Source organism: Ovis canadensis, chromosome 25, assembly GCF_042477335.2.
Source record: "Ovis canadensis isolate MfBH-ARS-UI-01 breed Bighorn chromosome 25, ARS-UI_OviCan_v2, whole genome shotgun sequence".
In the NCBI taxonomy this organism is placed as follows: domain Eukaryota; kingdom Metazoa; phylum Chordata; class Mammalia; order Artiodactyla; family Bovidae; genus Ovis; species Ovis canadensis.
The window spans coordinates 25,536,299-25,556,879 of NC_091269.1; the positions used below are offsets into that span (position 1 = coordinate 25,536,299).

The 20,581-nt window shown below is 45.7% G+C and overlaps 1 long non-coding RNA gene across 3 annotated transcripts in view; it reads right to left on the reverse strand.

Annotated features, from left to right (window-relative positions):
- LOC138429974 (uncharacterized) overlaps positions 1 to 20,581 on the reverse strand; it is a 96,849-nt gene that overhangs the window by 34,082 nt on the left and 42,186 nt on the right. Inside the window, exon 1 of one of the 3 annotated variants that reach the window (XR_011252933.1) lies at positions 838 to 917. The exons of the other annotated variants lie outside the window; for them this stretch is intronic. This is a non-coding gene — a long non-coding RNA (uncharacterized lncRNA). Of the gene's footprint in view, positions 1 to 837; positions 918 to 20,581 lie in introns of those variants that run through there. 3 annotated transcript variants of the gene reach the window in all.

A 20,581-nucleotide genomic window follows, 5' to 3' on the forward strand; every position in this document is an offset into this window, starting at 1 on the left:
ACGACTGAAGTGAATTAGCACAGACACACACTTGTCAATTCAGAGTTGCAAAATGTTGTTTAATCCTGAATTAGTATAGGCTACCGGTACTTCTCAAGACCTACCAGGAACTGGCGTTCCATCTGCTAATGTGAATAATGACTATTTGCATGGTCCCTTGGAAGAGGATAGAGGAGTCTTTAAATAGATTCAAGAGGGTTCAAGACACAGCTCAAGCTACAGTCCTACTCCATGGATGGAGCCATCATCCCATCAGTTTTTTTTAATATCCTCAATGGCATTTTGAGGGCATTTTTAAAAAATATCCTCAATGACGGACTGAAGAATAAATACTTATTCTTTAATGATGGATATATGCATAGAGGCAACCAAGAGAAGGCAGAAGAGTATAGAGGTTAAGGACGGGGCTCTTTCTGAGCGGAGGTTGGCTTCACTGGAATAAAGTACATACTGTGCACGGCAGTATCACTCCCTCCACTTAATGGAGGGACAGGCCATGCACCAGAGGAGAAGAGGGGAACAGATATTCACAAACACAACCAAAGGAGGGGACCACTCCTGCCCTGGCTGCAGCCCATCCCCCAGATGGGACCAAGAGACCAGGGAGTAATGCAGGGAAACACATGATACTTCCAAAGCCAGAATGTCCACATTGTCAACTGATTGAAAACCTCAATGCCCCAGATGCCCAAATACACATTCTTGAATTTATGTATTTGTCCAAATACCATCCCTCCCATCATCTTCACTCTCTCTGTTGAGCCTGCCCCAGAATCCTACTCAAGATCTCCTTTAGGAGTCCTGGACCTCCCACCCACACACAGGCCATGGCCCTACCTTGGTGATGGCTCTGATGCAAACTGCTTTCCTTCCAGATGTGTGCAGCCTACCTTGTGCATCTGTGACCCAAATCATGCAAAGAGCCAGGTGGTTGCTTTACATTATAGCTCATGAGCTCAGCTGGCATTAAGCAAACCTATCTGATTTTTCCCTGTGTGTGTCTTTCAGTTCTGTTTTTGGTGCCAACCTGTTATTACTTTTATATTTCATGCTTCACTTTACCTCTCATCAATTTGCTCTCCCATATTATGTGTATAAAATATCTCCAAATGTGTATTCAAGAAAGTAACACACGGGTGGTCTCTGGGTGGAATGGAACTGGGTGGCTATGGGACTGTCTGGAAGGGAGACTTTTGAACGTTTTAATGTTGAACCACATGAGGAAATACCTAATCAAGAAGCACAGAGGACTTTCAGGGCTGTAAAAATACTCTGTATAATATTATAATGATGGATACGTGTCATTTTATATTTGTTCAAATCCAGGAGAAGGAAATGGCAACCTACTCCAGTATTCTTGCCTGGAGAATCCCATGAACAGAGGAGCCTGGTGGGCTACAGACCATGGGGTCACAAAGATTTGGACGTGACTAAAGCAATTTAGCATGAGCATAGCATGATAAAATACATACAACACCATGAGTGTCAACTATGAACTCAGGGATTGTGGTAAGTCACTGTAGGCTCATCCCTTGTAACAAATGTACCATCTGGTTGGGTGTGTTGAATGAGGCAGGCTGTGGGGAGAGGGTGGGCAGGAGAATCTGTACATCCTTCACAATTTTGCCATGAACCTCAAATTGCTCTAAAAAAAAGAGTCTTTTTAAGTCAGAAAAAAATACTTGGAAAAGTAAATAATGAAAAGAATGATAAGACTTCAGGAGGCAGTGCCAACTAGTGAGAAAGAGAGCAGTGGAAGAGGAGCCATCTGCCACTGGGAGGAGAATCCCAGGGAAAGAGGGAGATGCTTAAAGAGCATTTTGAGACTACTGCATATAAAATAGATAACTAATAGGAATCTACTGTACAGTACCAAGAATTCTACTCAAAACTCTGTAATGATCTATATGGGAAAAGAATATAAGAAAAAGTAGATATATGTATACATGTAACTGATTCACTTTGCTGTATAGCAGAAACTAGCACAACATTGCAAATCAATCATACTCTGATAAAAATTAATTTTAAAAAAGAAAATTATTAGAAACATTTGTGGTCTAATATGGAATGCAACCACTTTCCTCCAATCTCCAATACTGAAATAGGTCGGTAAAAGTCTACAAAATGTATCAAAATGTGGGGAAACTGGGAACCCTTGTTCACTTGTGTTAGGAATATAAAGTGGTATTGCTGCTATGGAAAACAGTATGACAACTTTTCAAAAAACTGAACAAGGAATTACCTTATGGTCCAGCAATTCCCCTGGTACATACCTAAAAGGATTGGAAGCAGAGTGGAAAGGAGATATTTGCACACCCACATTCACAGCACATGGCCAAAAGGTGGAAACAACATGCATGTCCACCCATGGGCAAACAGATAGACAAAATGCGGTCTATCCATATGCTGGATATTATTCAGTCTTAAAAAGAAAGAAATTCTAACACACGCCGCAACGTGGATGAAGCTTAAGGATGTCATGGTAAGTGAAATGAGGCAGTCACAACAAGACAAGTATTGCAAGATTCCACTTATTTGAGGTACCTAGAATATTCAAATCCATAGAAACAGAAAGTAGATTGGTGGTTGCCAGAGGTTAAAGTGGAGGTGGGGGAAGAATGGGGAGTCATTGTTTAAAGGGTACACAGAGTTTCAGTTTCACAAGATTAAAAAAAGAGCTCTGGACATGGAACAACAATGAAGAGGTACACAACATGGATGTGCTTAACATCACTGACCTGGACGCTATTATGCTAAGCTTTACATTACGTGTATTTTACCACTATTTAAAAATTTTAAATTTCTTTTTAAATGCTTTGTAAGTCAAGGCTGTGTGTGTGTTTGTGTGTCATGTTGCATGGGGGACGGCAGAGGCAAGAGTGGGTGGCAGTGTGCTAAGCCTAGATTCAAGGCAAGGGCAAGATGGACCAGCATTCACTGTGCGAAATCTCTAGGGCAGACTCCTCACCGGTGATGAGCAATGCTCAGGTGGTTTATTTGGCTCTAGACTGTATCCCAATCCTCCTCCAACAGTGGTGCCACGTGGAAGCTGAGCCTGGATCTGAACCAAGCACTCTGACTCCAGATTCTGCACTCTTGGGTAATACTCTGTGCTGCCTCTCTTTTCTTAACAAAGCATCCTCCCCAAACCAGCTCCAAAGCCAACCGCAAAGACCCCAATAATTCATTCAGCTGAAATAAGTTTTCTACTGAAAATGGGTCAGGTAACAGGTAATGGCCTGGGTGATGCTTCTGGTAAGCACTGAGATATACAGAGTCTCAGGGATCAAGACCCTCTCCATATCTGTGACTATTTGCCTCACGATGCACCTGACTGATGAGCAGAGGGGAGTGAGGACAAGGAAATGGCAGGCGATTGATCAGATCCCTGCCCAAGCCACCAAAGTTCCATTCCACAGTCTCCTTACCTTCCAGGGAGAGGAGGAAACCCAGCGGGAATGGCAGCCAGTCAACAGGTGCTGGGAAACATCCTAGAAAGTCTCTTGGTGAAGAAGCAGATGGAAGCAAGTGGGTTGACTTGACATTTGGGTCACCTTCCTCCTCTGATGGAGCTCGTCTCCAAGGGCTTCTGGTACCCAGGCTCTCTTAACAATGGAAATAGGTGTGGGATTGGGAGTAATGCTCAGGGTTGAATCATGATAAAGGAGGGAAACAGGGGATGAATGAATTCAGGCCTCAGGCCAGAGCAGGCAAGGGGAGCTGCAGACTCAGGGCTCAGGCATAGGATGGGGAGAGGGACAATGAGAGGAAATGAGGCAAAGAGGTGAAGACTGTGGTGATGCTCCCATAAGGAGCTGGGCTTTTGCATCACTGAGAATGGAAGGACCAGGAGGAAGGGGCTGGGGGACCAGGCCAAACCATAAATGCTGAATAACAAAGCTTATCCCTGACGACGGCCAAGCCATCTGGGATGAAACATCCACCTTCCCACTCCGAGCCACCGTGAGCCTTACTCCCCATCTCACACCTATTTCCATTGTTAGAAGAGCCTGGGTACCAGGAGCCCTCCATCAGAGGAGGAAGTGATGGGGATGGTGAGCTGAATGTCAAGTCACACTTCCCCTGGTCTTGGAAGGGAAAGTCTTCGTGAAACGAAACTTCAGAATGACAACAAAAATTGATGAAGAAAGACACAAATGGCTGAGATACAATGGTGATTTCTGAGAGCAGCTGAGACCTTCAGTGTTGGGGAGGGGGTCCTCTGGACTGTTGCCCAGGTCAGACTCAACTGTACCTTATCAGGGTCTTTCCCACTGAAGTTTCCAGCATCACTAAGGTGCACAGAATGCTCACTAAACCATTTGGGGGTTTTATTTTTTTTCACCAAGGAAATAGGGGATGCCCAAGTTTGGGTCCCCAAACCAGAAAGACTGTGGGTGCCTCAAATAAAGCAGGGGGTTTCAGGGCAGTCCCCACGGGGACTCTGGGGGCCCACTTCGTCCTCCACCCTCGGTGCTGCCTTCTCGCCTCCACCCTCTCCCCACCCTGGCCTTTTCCTCTCTCCCTTCACTCCCCCATTCGCAGAGAGGGCTGCCCACAGGGAGCTGTCATCTCTCACCCGTTGCTCTCAACTTTGCTCGGCCTAAAAGTCTCTGGAGGAATCTGTAGAGCCCCTCCTCCACTCCCCATTCAGAGGTGGAGGCTGAAGCCCAGGAATCTGCATTTTTAATGAGCATCCCAAGCTGTACTGACACTCTGGAGTAGAACCTGCTGGAGGGCAGACACCCTGCCTTTCACGGATCACCCGTGCACTCAGCGCACACACTCCCACCCATGGCCCACACTGGCCCACACTGACATGCACACACTCAGGGCTGCAGGAGACACAGCAGGTAGCTGACATTCTGTCAGTCAATTCCCTAGCAGCTGGAGCCTGGGAAGGCATGTGTCATGGTGTTCTCGTCCCTCTGAACCCCTCACCTGCTATCTGACAGCTTCCCATCCAGAAACCACCCAGTACAGTAAAAAGCAGAAAAAAGAAAGCCGTTAGACCCCAGTGAATGTTATTTTTAATGAAAGTGGTGCATTTTGAGTCACTATGTTGAAACCAGATTATAAATGAGTCATCAGGGAATCAACCACAAAGAGCGTCTGTGAAGGTGATCTACAGGAGTGCTCTGACGCCTGCTGTCCCTTCACACGCTTCGCAGAGATGCTGTCAGCCTTGGAGCTGGTCTGGAGCATCTGCTGCCGCGTCAGCTCAAAAGGCTGCTATGTTGTCACCAACGGGATTCCCCCTCCAGCCGGCAGCGTGGTCCCACCCACAGAGCAAAGGCAGCCATCGCTGAAAGATGCTGTGGTTACATCATAGCTGTTGCTTCCAGGTAGTGACTGGAGACAGTCACGGGCCATCTGCTCCTCCCATGCTCCCAGACTCCATCCTCCCCCCTGGTCCTCGAAAGGTAGCCTGGTCCTAGGGCAGAAAACCGGGACTTAAAGTGGGCTCGAGTGCCCAGTCTAACGGGGTGGCCGCTAAGAGGCAGGTAACAGCCTCCTGTTTCTCATGTCTGAAATGTAAATGGTATCACTCACCTGCCTCCCTCACAGGAAGGTTGCAAGGTTCTCGTGGGACTGTGTTTCACATGATCACGGGCCATTCCAAGTCGCTGGTGAAAGAGGTAAAACCTACTGTCTGGAATAAGCTTTCACCCACCAGCAACCTCCACCCAGAGCAGAACCAGGTACACAGATCCGTGTGGACTGGCAGAGCAGGAAGGTTAAATGTTCCTTCATCTCCTACCCGGAAAGGAGACACCACTGTTCACCTTGCCCCTGAGAAAACAGGGGGTGGAGGCCAGCCAGTGGGGAGACTGTCCCAGGGTCCCCAGACACAACGTGGGGAAGGACTCCCAGACCAACTGGGGAGTGCCGCCGGGCTCCTGGGCAAAACTATGTTCCATGTACAGCAGCCGCTCAGTTAAACTGTCAACTGTTGAGCATGTGACCAAATTAAAAAAAAAAAATCTTCAAAGAAGGTGAGGAATTCATTAAATCTGCTCAAAAGGGAGGGAAGGCAGAGGAAGAAAAAAAAAAGCTGTTTGACAGAGCCAACTGAATGCCTCTTCCATGCCTTGCAGACTGATGACTAGAATCAGCATTAAAGTAGAAGAGAGGGAAAAAAAAAAAACACAGAGGTTTTTAGGGACAGGCAAATCTATACTAGCAGGCTAGCTTCTTCCTGGTTCTGGGTCCTTGCAGAGGCTATGTATTGTCGCTGGGCCTGTTTTCCAGTACCCTCTCTCCCGGGATGGCTGTGAGAATTAAGCAGAATCATATATGTGTTGTACCTACAAACTGCCTGGAACATAATTAACAATGCACTTTGGTCTCTTTCTGTGGACAGTTGCAAAATACAGCCACAAATTCTTCCTATGTTGGCAAGCAAGCCTCTTGGCAATGACTGGGCATCTCTTCCCATCAAGAGTTAAAGTCTATTTCCCTTCCTCCTTGAATCTGAGTTCACTTTGGCCAGAAGAATTTAGCAGAAGTAACCATGTATGGCTTCCAAGGCAAGTCCTTAAAGCATTCACACTTGCCCTCTGGAAATGCTGCCCTGGGAGCACCGTGTTAAGGAATCTGGTTTAGCCGACAGATGAGAAGAGGCCATACGGAGAAGTGAGGGCCCCGTCTTGACTGCCAGCACCAGCTGCCAGAGCGGTCACTGACGCCATCCTGAGATGACCTTCCAGCCCAGCTGAGCCTCTGGCTACTGAAGACACATGAGTGAGCCCAGACAAAATCAGCAGAGAAACTAACTCACCCAAAACATCATGAAAAATAATAAATCCTTGTTGTGTGAAGTCCCTGAGCCTTAGGCTGATCTATTATGCAGCACATTTTACTGAAACACATTTCCTCTCCTCCACCTCCAAAACCTTTTATCCCTTGGCCACTCCTGAATTTCCCCAAGCCACGCCTGGCAGACTATTCAATGAAATACTAACAGAGAATTTACCAGGACCAGGAGCTGTGATCACGAAGTCATTTTCACAGATACATGTTAGAATAATTCATCAATCAATTAAACAGCATCTACCAGGCTAGGCTGATAGTCAGCAAGTAAGCCTGTTCTACACTGAAAATAGATCACAAATACAGCTCTGCATACCCACCTCCACCACAGTCCCCATGGACTGTAGCCGACCAGGCTCCTCTGTCCGTGGGATTCTCCAGGCAAGAATACTGGAATGGGTTGCCATGCCCTCTCCAGGGGATCTTCCCCACCCAGGGATCAGGCCCGAGCCTCTCCTGCACCGGCATATGGGCTCTTTACAACTAGTGCCACCGGGGAAGCCCACCAGTGATATCCTCCTAACTGGTAGCTCCCTTTGAATTCTGTCACCCCACTCATTGCCATTCTCCATAGAGGGGTTTGTGAAATATATTCATTCAACACAAATTTAGTTTTGAGCACAAATATCAACCTCCATAGAGTTTACATCCTAGTTGACATTTTTATATTTAATAAGGAAATTAATAATTAAAATATGTGGTGATAAGTATTAATAAATAAACTATGTGGGGTTGAGTGTCAAGAAAAAATTAAGTGGGAAAGGTGAAGGGGGTTCGGTAATGTTGGAAAGGCTGCTATTTTATATAGGGTAGCCAGGGAAGGTTTCAACAAGGCAGTGACATTTGAATAAAGACCAGTGGAAATACCAAGAGCAAGGACCCAAAAGCATAACCATTCCTGGTAAACTTCGGGAATAGTAAGGTCAGTGCGACCATAGTGTAATAAGCAAGGATATGAGCAATATGAGATGAGTTCAGAGAGGTAACATGGAAGAAAGGTCAAGAAAAATCAGACTATGTAACACCTTATAAGTCAGTGTAAGAACTTAGGCTTTTTCTCTAGAGACACAGAGACCCAAGACAGCGTTTTTTTTTTTTAATTTTTGGCCACACTCTGCCATATGTAGGATCTTAGTTCCTTGACCAGGGCTCCCTGCTTTGGAAAGTGGGGTCCTAACCACTGGACCACCAAGGAAATTCCAGGAAAGCATTTTTATCAAAGATCATAGTGACATGGTCTGATGTACTTTTTTTTTTTTTTTTTTGGCTGCACTGGGTATTCATCAGGTTACTTTTGTGCGGGCTTTTTCTAGCTGTGTTGAGGGGAGGCTACTCTTCATTGCGGTACCCAGGCTTCTCACTGCAGCGGCTTCTCTTGTCTCAGGACTTAGTTGCCCCCAGGCACATAGAACCTTTCCGGATCAGGGATCAAACCCATGTCCCCTGCACTGGCAGGTGGGTAGTCCTTCCATTGCACCACCATCTTAATAGTAGTATTCTGAATCATGTATTGACTATAGACTGAAGAAGATTCTGGGATGATCCCTAAAGCATAATTTTTTAATCTTTCTAAATTTCACCATGAAAAAAAAGAGTATAGGTAGTACAGAATAGCAAAAACAAAAATTTACAGACGATATGTACCATAAACTGACAAAGCACCTCCCTGATCTCCAAACGGTAAGTGGATAGGAACAAACAACCAACAGCTACAAGACCTGAGTAGAATTAACATCTGTACAAGAGAAAACAAAGGAGAGAATCAAAGATCCGACAAACCAGGACATCCCAAAATCCTCATGTACTCCCAGGTACCTGAAGAAATACTCAGGAAATCCCAGGTACTCAGTGGGGAGCTGAGAAAGTCAGTTTGAAACTGGAAGAGTTTTCCCCACTCAATTAATGGGTGAGTTCAAAGTTCCTGCAACAGGAAAGGTCGGAAAGGTCTAGAGGTGTCTGGGAAAAAGAAAGGGAATAAGTGAAAGGCTATCCAAAAGGGAGGGTTCCCCGGTGGCCTAGTGGTTAGGATTCTGGGCTTTCACCTCCATGACCCAGGTTCAGTCCCTTGTTGGGGAACTAAGATCCTGCAAGCCACATGGTACTGCTAAATAAATAAATAAAGGATAAGGGAAACAGAGCCTGGAGACTTCTGAAAGTAAACCAACAGATTCCTGAACACTGCCAACAGAAGAGGAAACTCTACAGCAATGAAGTTAGAGAAGCCAAGTGGAACTATGTCCATGAGAGATTCAGAAAAACTGCTGCTGCTGCTGCTAAGTCGCTTCAGTCGTGTCCAACTCTGTGCGGCCCCATAGACGGCAGCCCACCAGGCTCCCCCGTCCCTGGGATTCTCCAGGCAAGAACACTGGATTGGGTTGCCATTTCCTTCTCCAATGCATGAAAGTGGAAAGTGAAAGTGAAGTCATGTCCGACTCCTAGTGACCCCATGGACTGGAGCCTACCAGGGTCCTCCATCCATGGGATTTTCCAGGCAAGAGTAATGGAGTGGCGTGCCATTGCCTTCTCCGTCAGAAAAACTAATTTCATATAAAAATTTTCAACAACAACAAAAAGTACAGATTTATTTTAGGAAAAATGTAAAAGTCACAGAATCACACCCTTGTAGAACATAAAAATGCCAAAAAGACAGAGACACAAAATAAGCGAAATCTACAATATATTTCTAAAAAGGCTAAAAGAAAAACATAAATTAGAGCTATAACAACTCAGAATTAAAATGATAGAATGCAGGAAAGTATTAGGTATATTTTATTTTTCCACTCAGGGAAATCTTTTTTTTTTTAATTTTTAATTGGAGGATGATTGTTTTACAATATTATGTTAGTTTCTGCCATACATCAACATAAATCAGGCATAGGTATACATATATCCCCTTCATCTTTTTTTTAAAAATCATTTTTAATTGAAGGGCAATTGCTTTAAAATATTGTTTGTTTCTGCCATATATCAACATTAACCAGCCATAAGTATGCATATGCCCACTCCCCCTTAGGAATGTTTTAAGTCATATCAGAAATCAGATTATATTTAACAGAAGACAAGTGTGGTAATGTTGTGATATAATAAGAAATACATATTTGGTCTTTGTTCCCCAGTTCCTCACAAAGAGCTCCTAAAACCTTTATAAGTTTCTGAGTGACAGGGGTGAGAAGGGATGTTATTCATAATGAGATCCTTTCAACCATACTCAAATTTATGCTAATAAGGTGACTCTTTGTGGACCCCTAGATAACTTCAGGATGGGGCTGGTTGCCAGAGGAAACAACCACGTAATAAGAGCATTGAAACTTTCAGCCCCACTCCTTGACCTCAGTGGAAGAAAGAGAGACTGGGGATTGAGTTAACCACCAGTGGCTGCTGATTTAATCACTCAAGCTTATGCTGTGGAACCTCCACAAAAACCTAAACGAATGAACATCCAGATTTGTGAAAACATCCACGTTCCATGAGGGTGATGCACCACAAACTCCTCAAAGACAGAAACTCCTGTACTTGGGACCCTTCCAGATCTTACCTTATGTAACTCTTCATCTGGCTGTTCAGTGTTTCCCTTGGTTCCATAAACCATTACAGAAAATCATTGAAGCGGAGGAGGTACTCAGAGAAATCCTCAATTTGTAGCCAAATCAGATAGAAGTGTGGATAATCTGGGGACCCACAACCTGTGATTGACAGCGGAAGTGCGAAACAGTCTTGTGAGAGTGAGCCCTTAACCTGTGGGGTCTGCACTAACTCCAGGTAGTTAGTGTCAAAACAAATTAAACTATAAGACACCTGGTTGATGTCCATGGAGAAATGGAGAATTTTTTGATGTGGAAAACCCATATGTGTGGTCAGAAGTCTTGTGAATAGAAACAGATTATAATAGTATAAAGAGTGCATAAATCCAGGAGATAATGGAAACAGAAAATTTTAAGGGAAAAATTATGTCAAAAGAAATAAAGAAAGAATGAAAAGGGATTCAAGAGAAAGTAACAAGTATAGAAGACAGGCAAAGAAGATCCAACATAATATAACAGAAGTCCCTAATTCAGACCACCAAAGCAAGGAACAGAATCAAAACTAAAATCTATAATTCAAGAACAATTTTAAATGTTAAAAATTAAATATCCAAAGCTTGCAACTACAAATATAAAGTTAAAACGAACTCAGAACAAGTAATACCAAAACATATTCTGGTAAAATTTCTAGACTTTAAAAATCTGGGTCCCGAGATTATTTTATGCATATAAAATCTCTTGGAAATTCAAGTGGGGAAAAAAAAAAGAAACCCAAGCTACTAACAAGGGAAGGAGAATCAGATTGTTTCAGATTTTTCAACAGCCACACATTATGCCAGCAGAATATATGGAAAGAAGGTGAGGATGGAAGAAGGGAAAACTGACTGGAAACAGAACCGGTGGAGCTTACTGACGGATCAGACAGAAACGTGAGAGAAAGAACAGAGTCAAGGATGACCTGAGCAACTAGAAGGATGGAGTTGCCATTTGATGATGTTGACTGCGGGAGGAAGAGATTTGGGGCAGGAAATAAGCTCAATAGTTTGTACATATGACATTTTAATTATCTATTAATGATCTATGTGGAGAGCTGAGCAGGCAGCCACATAAAGAATCTGGAATTCAAAACTGAGGTCTGGGTTAGAAATAAATATTTCAAAATCATTAGCATATAGCAGCTATTTGAAGTCACAAGACTGGACACAATCAATGAGGGAGTGAGTGTAGAGAATATTCCCTTGTTCAAAACCTCACACGGGCTTACCATAGAAACCAAACCTTTCATTATGGCCAGCAAAGCCCTGTGTGTGGCCTGCTCTCATTTCCTATGGCTCACCTCACTCTCTCAGCTCTCTGAGGCCACGGTGCTGTCCCTAGTGAAATCTCATTCCCAACCAGGGCCTTTGCACTTGCTGTTCCCTAGGACCAGGCTCTGTTCCCCGCAGCTGTGAACCTGCACACCCACATCGTTCCGCTCTCTGCTTAAATGTCAGCTCCTCAGAGACATGTTCTGACACCCTATCCAAAATATCTGCCTCCCACAGGCCTTCCTGGGTGGTCCAGTGGCTAAGAATCTACCTCCAAATGCAGGTTCGCTCTCTGGTCAGGGAACTAAGATCCCACATGCCACGGGGCAACTAAGTCGTGTACCACACCTATGGAGCCCTTGTGCTCTAGAGCCTGCATCCTGTGGTCTGCTTTATTTTTCTCCCATTTACAGGTTGCCTATTATAGTTTCTATTATTGCATTAACAAGTTACCCCAAAACTTAGTGGCTTTGTGTAACTATCTTATTATGCACATGGATTCTGTGGGTTGGAATTTGGATAGCGCACAGAGAAGATGGCTAGTCTATGCTCGACAATGTCTGGGGCCTCAACAGGGAAGACTCAAAGGCTGATGGTGACTTAACAACCAGGCTTTAAAATCAACTGAATGCTTCACTAATATATCTGGCATCTGGGCTTGGTCCATCTCAAAGACTGGGACTGTGGACCAGAAGATCTGTGTGTTGTGTGTGTGTGTTCAGTGACTAAGTCATGTCCGACTCTTTGCAACCCCATGGACAACAGCATGCCAGGCTCCCCTGTTCTCCACTATCTCCCGGAGTTTGCTCAAATTCATGTCCATTGAGTCAGTGATGCTATCTAACCATCTCATCCTCTGCCACCCCTTACCCATTTTGCCTTCAATCTTTGCCACCATCAGGATCCTTTCCAATGAGTTGGCTCTTCACATGAGGTGGGCAAAGAATTGGAGCTTCAGGTTCAGCATCAGTCCTTCCAATGAATATTCAGGATTGATTTCCTTTAGGAGTGACTGATTTGATCTCCTTGCCGTCCAAGGGACTCTTGAGAGTCTTCTCCAGCACCACAGTTTGAAAACATCAATTCTTCTCACTCAGCCTTCTCTGTGGTCTGCATGTGTCCACATGGACGCCGTCTCTGTGCGGCTTGGCTTCCTCACATCAGGGCAGCCACGGAAGAGTCAGACTTCTTGCTTGGTTACTCTTCTCACGGAAGAGTCAGAGATGCAAAAGCATTGTCCCCACAAACAAAACAGAGCTACATCACATTTTGTGACCCAGCTTCAGATGTTGTACAGTGTCACTTACCCCATACCTTCCTGCTTAAAGTAGTCTCAAGTCTGTCAAGAAGAGGGACATAGACTTCACCTCCTTCATCTCCTAAGAATCTAAAGAATCTTGAGCCTAGGCACTGCCATATTGTCTGAGATGTATTCTCAGAGCTGAGCTATTCTTCCCAAGCTTGCTGCCAGCTGCCTGTTGAAAGAATTGTCTCCTGAATGCTCCTCTGTTGACCTGTGAATATCTTGCTCTATCTCTGCCTACCCCTAGCTATCTGAATTCTCAGCTGCTCCACCATTTATCAAGAAGTCTTTACCAGATATAAGACCCTGACTCCACAAAAAAGAGCACCCAGCGTTTCCCCCTTTACAAGAGGGCTTCTAAATCTGTCAACAGCCCCTCCTCCATGATGGATGTTCCATCTCCAATTTACAACCTGGTCCCTGTTAATCCTCCAAAAATTCTTGTCGGGACTCCTTACAGGGATGAAATACTTCTCTGAACATTGGAAAAACCACAGAGACACAACAGAAGAGTTATTAAACAAGTTTACAGTGGTTTCTTCACAACGCCATTTGATTGAAAATAATTGGACAGGAAAAATTAATTCCAGACTGAACTGAGTAGTTATTTTCCGAAATGGAAAGAAACGCTTCTCCTTCCATCATCAAAGCCCCTAAAAATGCCACCAAGATTGTTGAATACCACTGACTTGAAACAGGAAGCCAAATGACTGGAAATCCAGCTGCCCCTGGTTTATTCCTATTTACGCCCACAGATTCACCCTTTGGCCTGAGCACACTTGACTCAGAGAAGGGTTACATGTGCCTGAACACCTAGCACTGGCTTTGAAACGCCTTGCAGGGCAATGACCAACAAGAATTTTGGTTGGTGTAAACCTGAGGCTGGGCATGGAATTATGTGAAATAATGGGACAGAAAGAGACAAGGGACCACATGCCAGAGGGGGATGGAATGAAGCAAAACAAAAGAAGAGGAGGACCAGACCCAAACCCAGACCCCACACATAGGCTAGGACATGGCTTGGGTTGTCTGGAAGCAGTTCCCAGACAGAAACCTCAGTGTGATGAATCAGTTTTCTTGGACACTGAGAGGATAAAGAGTCCGCTGTAGAGACAGAGCATATTTATCCAAGGGATGCCTGTGAGAACTGGGCATGGGCAGGGGGCAGGGAATGGAGTGTAGAGTATGCGGTGGGGAAAAGCCACCATGAATCCTCAGTCTAGACAGTGAGCCTGTAACACCCAGGGAGAAGCAAACTATCTAAAAAAAGGGTGTGTTTGCAAGAAGCCAGTTGAGACCGGCTCTGAAATGGCTGGTGGTGACAGCAGAATCAGATTCTGCAGACAAGTCTTTAAAAATCACAGAGTGGAGAAAATAGAGATGAATTTAAGACAGATATTAATAGGAGCACAAGTCTTCTTTTCTAGCCTGTAAATCACATTCCATTGTAAACAATGCCATAAAAAATGTCTACAACTCTAAACAGCAAAAATTTCCACGTATTAGAAAAAGGCTCCTTTATGTGAACCTACACAATTACATTAAGCACAAAAGCAATGTTTAGACAACCTCTCATAATTCAGGACTATTGTCAGTCACAAGGGTGTTGAGACCAATACTAAGCATTCCATACCCAGACAAAGCCCACTACCACGAGACCAGCAGAGACCTATGTTATACACTTTGGGAAAAATGGCACTTTTCCTCTTTTACCACCACTCAAAAGAAGGTCCCAATTCTTTTGTGACCAGCCCTACAAATGCCTGATAAATTCCAGACTGCTTTTAGCTGCGGGACCCCGGACTCTAGGCAACTTTTAAGTGTCTCTGTACTAAAGAAATAACAGCAACTCATATTTGTGTCATTTTTTGTGTGTGCTTAAGAGGCACTTTTACATATATTATCTCAGCTGAGTCTTGCAAAAAACATGTGAGGTCAGCGTGGCATATACATTCCCTTAGCCCAAAGCCCTTCTGTCTCTCCTTGGAGACAGGGAGGCATTTGGAAGGAATGAAAACAGTCTCCCTCCCTGACTTTACTATGCTTCAGGGCCTTCTCATCTTCCAAGAAAATAAACAACCTTTTATAGTCCCAGGGTGTAGGTGCCACTTTGGTGGGCAGTGAGCGCCATACAACATATTTTGCTGTGGGAGACGTGGAAAGGGAGGGACCTAGGATGGAGAAAGGGGAGTCAGTCACCAGGTTTGGAGGACTAGAGATAGTTGAGGATCCCGGAAGTTCTGAAGGCAGTGCCAGGGGACAGAGAACAGCATGAGGTCAAGTGTCTGAGGCATGTTCTAATGGCCATCCTAAAGGAAATCAGTCCTGAATATTCATTGGAAGGACTGATGCTGAAGCTGAAGCTCCAATACTCTGGTCACCTGATATGAAGAACTGACTCATTAGAAAAGACCCTGATGCTGGGAAGGATTGAAGGCAAGAGAAGGAGACAACAGAGGATGAGATGGTTGGAAGGCATGCCTGACTCAATGGACAAGAGTTTGAGCAAGCTCTGGAGTTGGTGATGGATAGGGAAACCTGGTGTGCTCCATCCGTGGGGTCACAAAGAGTCGGACGCAACTGAGTGACTGAACTGAGCTGAACTGAGCCAGTGGTCAGGCGAGACCAGAGAGCCAAGCTCAGCTCTGAGAAGGGAAGGCGGTCGGCTCTAGTAGGAACCCCACCAGGATGGAGTGTGAAACCCCTTGCCTTCCCCTGAGCTGGATCAACTTCCTCCTAGGACTTCCAGTCCCCCCACCTCAGTGCCAAATCGCTAAGCTATCCAAAACATCCCATAGACATTTGTAAGCCCTAGTGGGACCCGGAAACCCCAGCAAGGATGGGAAAGGAACGCTCAATCTTGTTCTTCAGGGCCAGATGGGCACACTTGAGACCACTACAAGCCCAGGAGAGATGGGAGTGGACATCACTTTTCCACTGGATTTACTGAACCATCATCATCAATATTTGCCCATCCTTTCTGGTAAGTCATTAAGGCTCAGTGAAGCCAAAGGACTTGCCAGGATCTTATAGCTAGTGAGTAACAACACCACCTTACTCTGACTCTAAGGCCCTGATTACTTTATAAAACCTGCTCGAAGGGTAAATAACCCCAAGCAGTGTGTGCACTTGCCAAATGAGGGGAGGCCCTGGGAATCCCCTGGTGTTACAGTGGTTAGGACTTGGCATTGTTACTGCTGGGGCACAAGTTTGATTCCTCTTAGGGGGACTGAGGGGCTTCCCAGGTGGTGCTAATGGTAAAGAACACACCTCCCAATGCAGGAGATGTAAGAGCTGCGGGTTTGATTTCTGAGCAGAAAGATCTCTGGAGGAGGACACAAAAACCCACTCCAGCATTCTTGCCTGGAGAATTCCATGGACTCAGGAGCCTGTCGGGTCTCAACAGTTGGACATGACTGAGTGACTTAGCATACATGCAGGGGAACTAAGATCCTACAAGCCAGATCGCATAACAACAACAAAAAAAAGAGGGTGGCCCTATGTTCTCCCTATCCCTGGCTGCCCTGGCCCCATGGTTCTAGCCCTGGGGCCCTGACTTGGAGGAGATATCTCTTGCAGAATGACCACTATCATGCCCTTGGCTTTCTCTCCACAGTGTTTCCTTTGTCCCTGTCCTGGGCCTGCTTTATAAGGTGCGTGCTCAGCAGTTCAGTCATGTCCAAGTCTTTGTGACCCCGTGGACTGTATCCCGCCAGGCTCCTCTATCCATGGAGTCTTCCAGGCAAGAATACTGGAGTGGGTTGCCATTTCCTCCTCCAGGGATCGAACCCGCACCTCCTGTGTCTCCCGCATTAACAGGCAGATACTTTACCACTGAGCCACCTTTGCATAATGAAGCCCTTTTTAATACTGGGGGGAAAAAAATGTAAAACCTTGGCTTGGAAAGAATCCCAGACAGACCCAGCAGACACAGTTCCCCGGAAGCTGGGAGCATTTCTGCTCAGCCCCAGGTGCAGTCACCCAGGACGTGCTCCGGAGGGGCTATTTTGTGACCAGACAGAAGAGCCCTCTTCTCTACTACGCCTGTGAAAGTAGCAGCTGTGCTGTGTTCTTCTGTCCAGGAAACTAGCAAACGACTCAGAAAATTCCCAAGAAAAGCAACAAAGATGATTAATGAGCTAGACGAGCAAGTGAGAGCCTTGGCGGGTCACACTGGCAGAGCCGGGTGGGTACCGCTCATGGGAGAAGGAGCCGGCCCCAAAGAGAGAGGAAATAGTCAGCGATGGCCCCAGGGAGTAGTAGTTCTATAAGCGTCATGGGAATGAAATGGAAAGAAAAGGAGGATGTCAGCTGAATATCAGGAACAAATTCCTCACACGGGGCACCCCCGGGGCGGGGATGGAAAGCACACTGCCTCGGTTGCGTCATGGAAGGCCAAGATGGAGATCTGGGCCAGGCTGGCAAAGCCCCAGAGAAATGGAAAGCCCCAGAAGAGCAGCAGCTGGATGTTCCAGGTGGGGAGGCGGGCTAAGAGGGCCCCCAGTGGCTCCCTGGCTCCAGGCCCCTCCACTGTAGTCAGCTCCCCTCAGGGGCCAGCGCTCCTGCAGCTCACGGCCCTGGACGGTCACTGAGATTTATGTGACCATGGCCTCCCCGATGAAGACCAGGGATCTTGGGAGCAAGTCTTCCTTTCTTGATGTACTGAAGTCACTGGAACCCATTAGTGAAGTTTTATCCCCGTCGGTAAATCACCGCCTTAGTCATGCAACGTAACTCTCCAACAAGTGGTGAGGTTTGTTTTTAATTCTCTTAGACGATGAGGCAGAGATGCAAACACTGGCCTGAAAGCTGCCTTTGTTCCTATTGTCCTTGTGCACAAGCACCTCCCAGCCTCTGCTCTCCTGTGGGAGCCGGCCAAGGCCAGAGGGCTCTCTGGGGCATTGCAGTCAAAGGGGAAGAAGGGGTACTGAGGGACCTGGAGCTGTCAATCACCTGGGTCCAGCTGCAGAGTATTTTTGCAGCATCCTCTGACCCCAGACTGGAGGAGGAAATGGCAACCCACTCCAGTATTCTAGCCTGGAGAATCCCATGGACAGAAGAACCTGGTGGGCCACAGTCCATGGGGTAGCAAAGAGTCAGACATGACTGAGCCACTAAATATGCACACAGGCTGGCCCCAGATGCCCTGCTCCCTCCTCTTACACACACATTTCCACTTACACACTCATTTCCACAGCCACAGCTTCCAACTGTGGTCTTTTCTCATCATCAACCTCGGAAATGTCTGTTCTGTAGGACTCAACCTTGGGCAGGTGATTTCACCTGTGACTTCACATTCTCCCTGAGAGCCCAGAGGAAAGACACTCCAGTAAGAGCCTTGGGTTGGGTCTCTCTGAACCAATTTGTGTCAACATGCTCAGCCCTTACTGGGTTCAGGGGATCAGAATATGCTGAGTGGCCAGTTCTGGACACTCAGGTTGCCCTAGCACCTGAGGAAGGTGATACTGTTAGAGGTGATGATACAGAAGAATGGGATAGACACAGAGGAGATCAAAACAGTCAAGGACTAACCAGTGGCCCTGGTGAAAAGCTGCCAGGTACAATGTTGGACACAGGCTGGCCCGTGCTGGAGAGGTGGTGGTGAAAGGGGAACGCTTCTTTGCTGTTGGTGGGATGTTAACTGGTATCGTCCACTAGAGAGCATAGAAAGGAGATGGGTTTAAAAGATAAAGATCATACTGAGCTGCCATATAATCCTGCAATCCTGCAACTGGGCATATGTCTGAAGAAAGCCAGAATTCGAAAAGACACAGGCACCCAAATGTGTACTGCAGCAAGATTTACAAGAGCCGAGACATGGGAGCAACAAAAAAGTCCATCAACAGATGAATGGGTTAACAAGTGGCACACGTACACAATGGAATATCACTCAGCCGTGGGAAAACATGAAACAATGTCACTTGCAGTAACGTAGATGGATCTCGAGATAACTTCTCCTGACTTTACCTCAGCCCCTTCCCCCAAAATCATACCCTCTCCCATCCTCTTATTATCTCCCAGTTCCTACCGGTCCTTCTCCACCAAACCATGGTATGAAAGAAGAGACCCTCCTTTGCATTCTGGCTGTGTCCTGGGATGTCCATGACTTGTCTCATCACCAACTTACTTGTCTGTCTGCCCCATGAGACTGACTTTCTCGAGGGTAAGATCATGTCACAGTATTTATTGCAAAATAAGTGCTCAATACACAAATATAAAGGAAAACAGGCCCTTTGGAAGATGAAAGAAATAATCTCATATGAAGTCCACTGATTATTTTCCATGAATTACAGGAAAAAGAATATGTTAATGACTGCCTAACTTGAGTTTCAAAATAAGGTTTTCAGTAGAGATCTGTTTATGATAGCCAACCGCAAAGAAGGACTATTCCAACGTCTATTTGCTTGCAGCTCTGATATACTATTCCTTTAACTTCTTACTCAACTGGTACATTTTTTAAAATAACCGTAAAAGGAGACTTCCCTGGTGATCCAGTGGCTAAGACCCTGCACTCCCAGGGCAGGGGGCCTGGGTTCAATCCCTGGTCCGGGAATGAGACCCCATATGCCAGAAGCGTTGCATGCTGCAGTGAAGACGAAGATCCCATGTGCCACAACTGAGAAAGACCCGGCGCAATCAAGTAAATAAATAAATATTTTTAGTTAAAAAATAAAATTAAAATAACTAATAAATAATTTGGGATTAGTATGAAGATTAAATTGATCACATCAGGTTTTACCCTATTTGGATGCTAATATTTTTAGCAATTATTTGAAAAGGAAATGTTAAGCAAATGAAAGTGTGCTTTAAAATGTGTCTCCAAATAACAGACCTCAAGGGGGTCTCTCGCATGCTGGGTGCCAACTCAATTCTATCATGGTCGTTTGGAAGGAACCCCCGAACACACACACACAGGCACACACTTACATGCTCACATGTACACACACCCCTACCCAATCCACCGCCATCCCTTTGTTCTCATACTTTCAATCCAACAAATACTGTTTACAAGCTTCTCAGACATCAAGACTTGTGTCTTGGTTTCTCCATTCAGCGTTTAAGGGAAATGGTTGGGCTGAATCATGTTCCTCCAAACTTCATATGTTGAAGTCCTATGCCAAAGCACCTCAAAACATGACTATATTTGGAATAGGGTCTTCAGAGACATAATTAAGTTATAAGGTCATGAGAGCTGGCCCTAATATACTATGAGGTGGACACAGACATCACAGAGGGAAAGCAATGTGAGGACACAGAGAGAAGACTGCCATCGGCCAGCCAAGGAGAGAGACCCCAGAAGAAACCAAACCTGCAGACACCCTGATTTTGGACTTCTGACCTCCTGAACTGGGAGACAGTTTCTGTTGTCTGAGCCACTATCTGGCATTCTGTTCAGGCAGTGAGCAGACTGACACAGTTGTGCTCACGAAGATAAGGATTCGCCTGTGTGTTCCTGGGGTCAATGGCCACAGGGAAGTCTTCCTCCAGCTCAAAATGCCCACCCATCTGCCTCAATCAGCATGGCTGTAACAGAATGCTACACACCAAGGGGCTTACATATTTATTTCTCATAGTTCTAAAGGCTGGACCTTTCCAAGATCCTGATACCAGCATGGTCAGGCTCTGGTGAGGGCTCT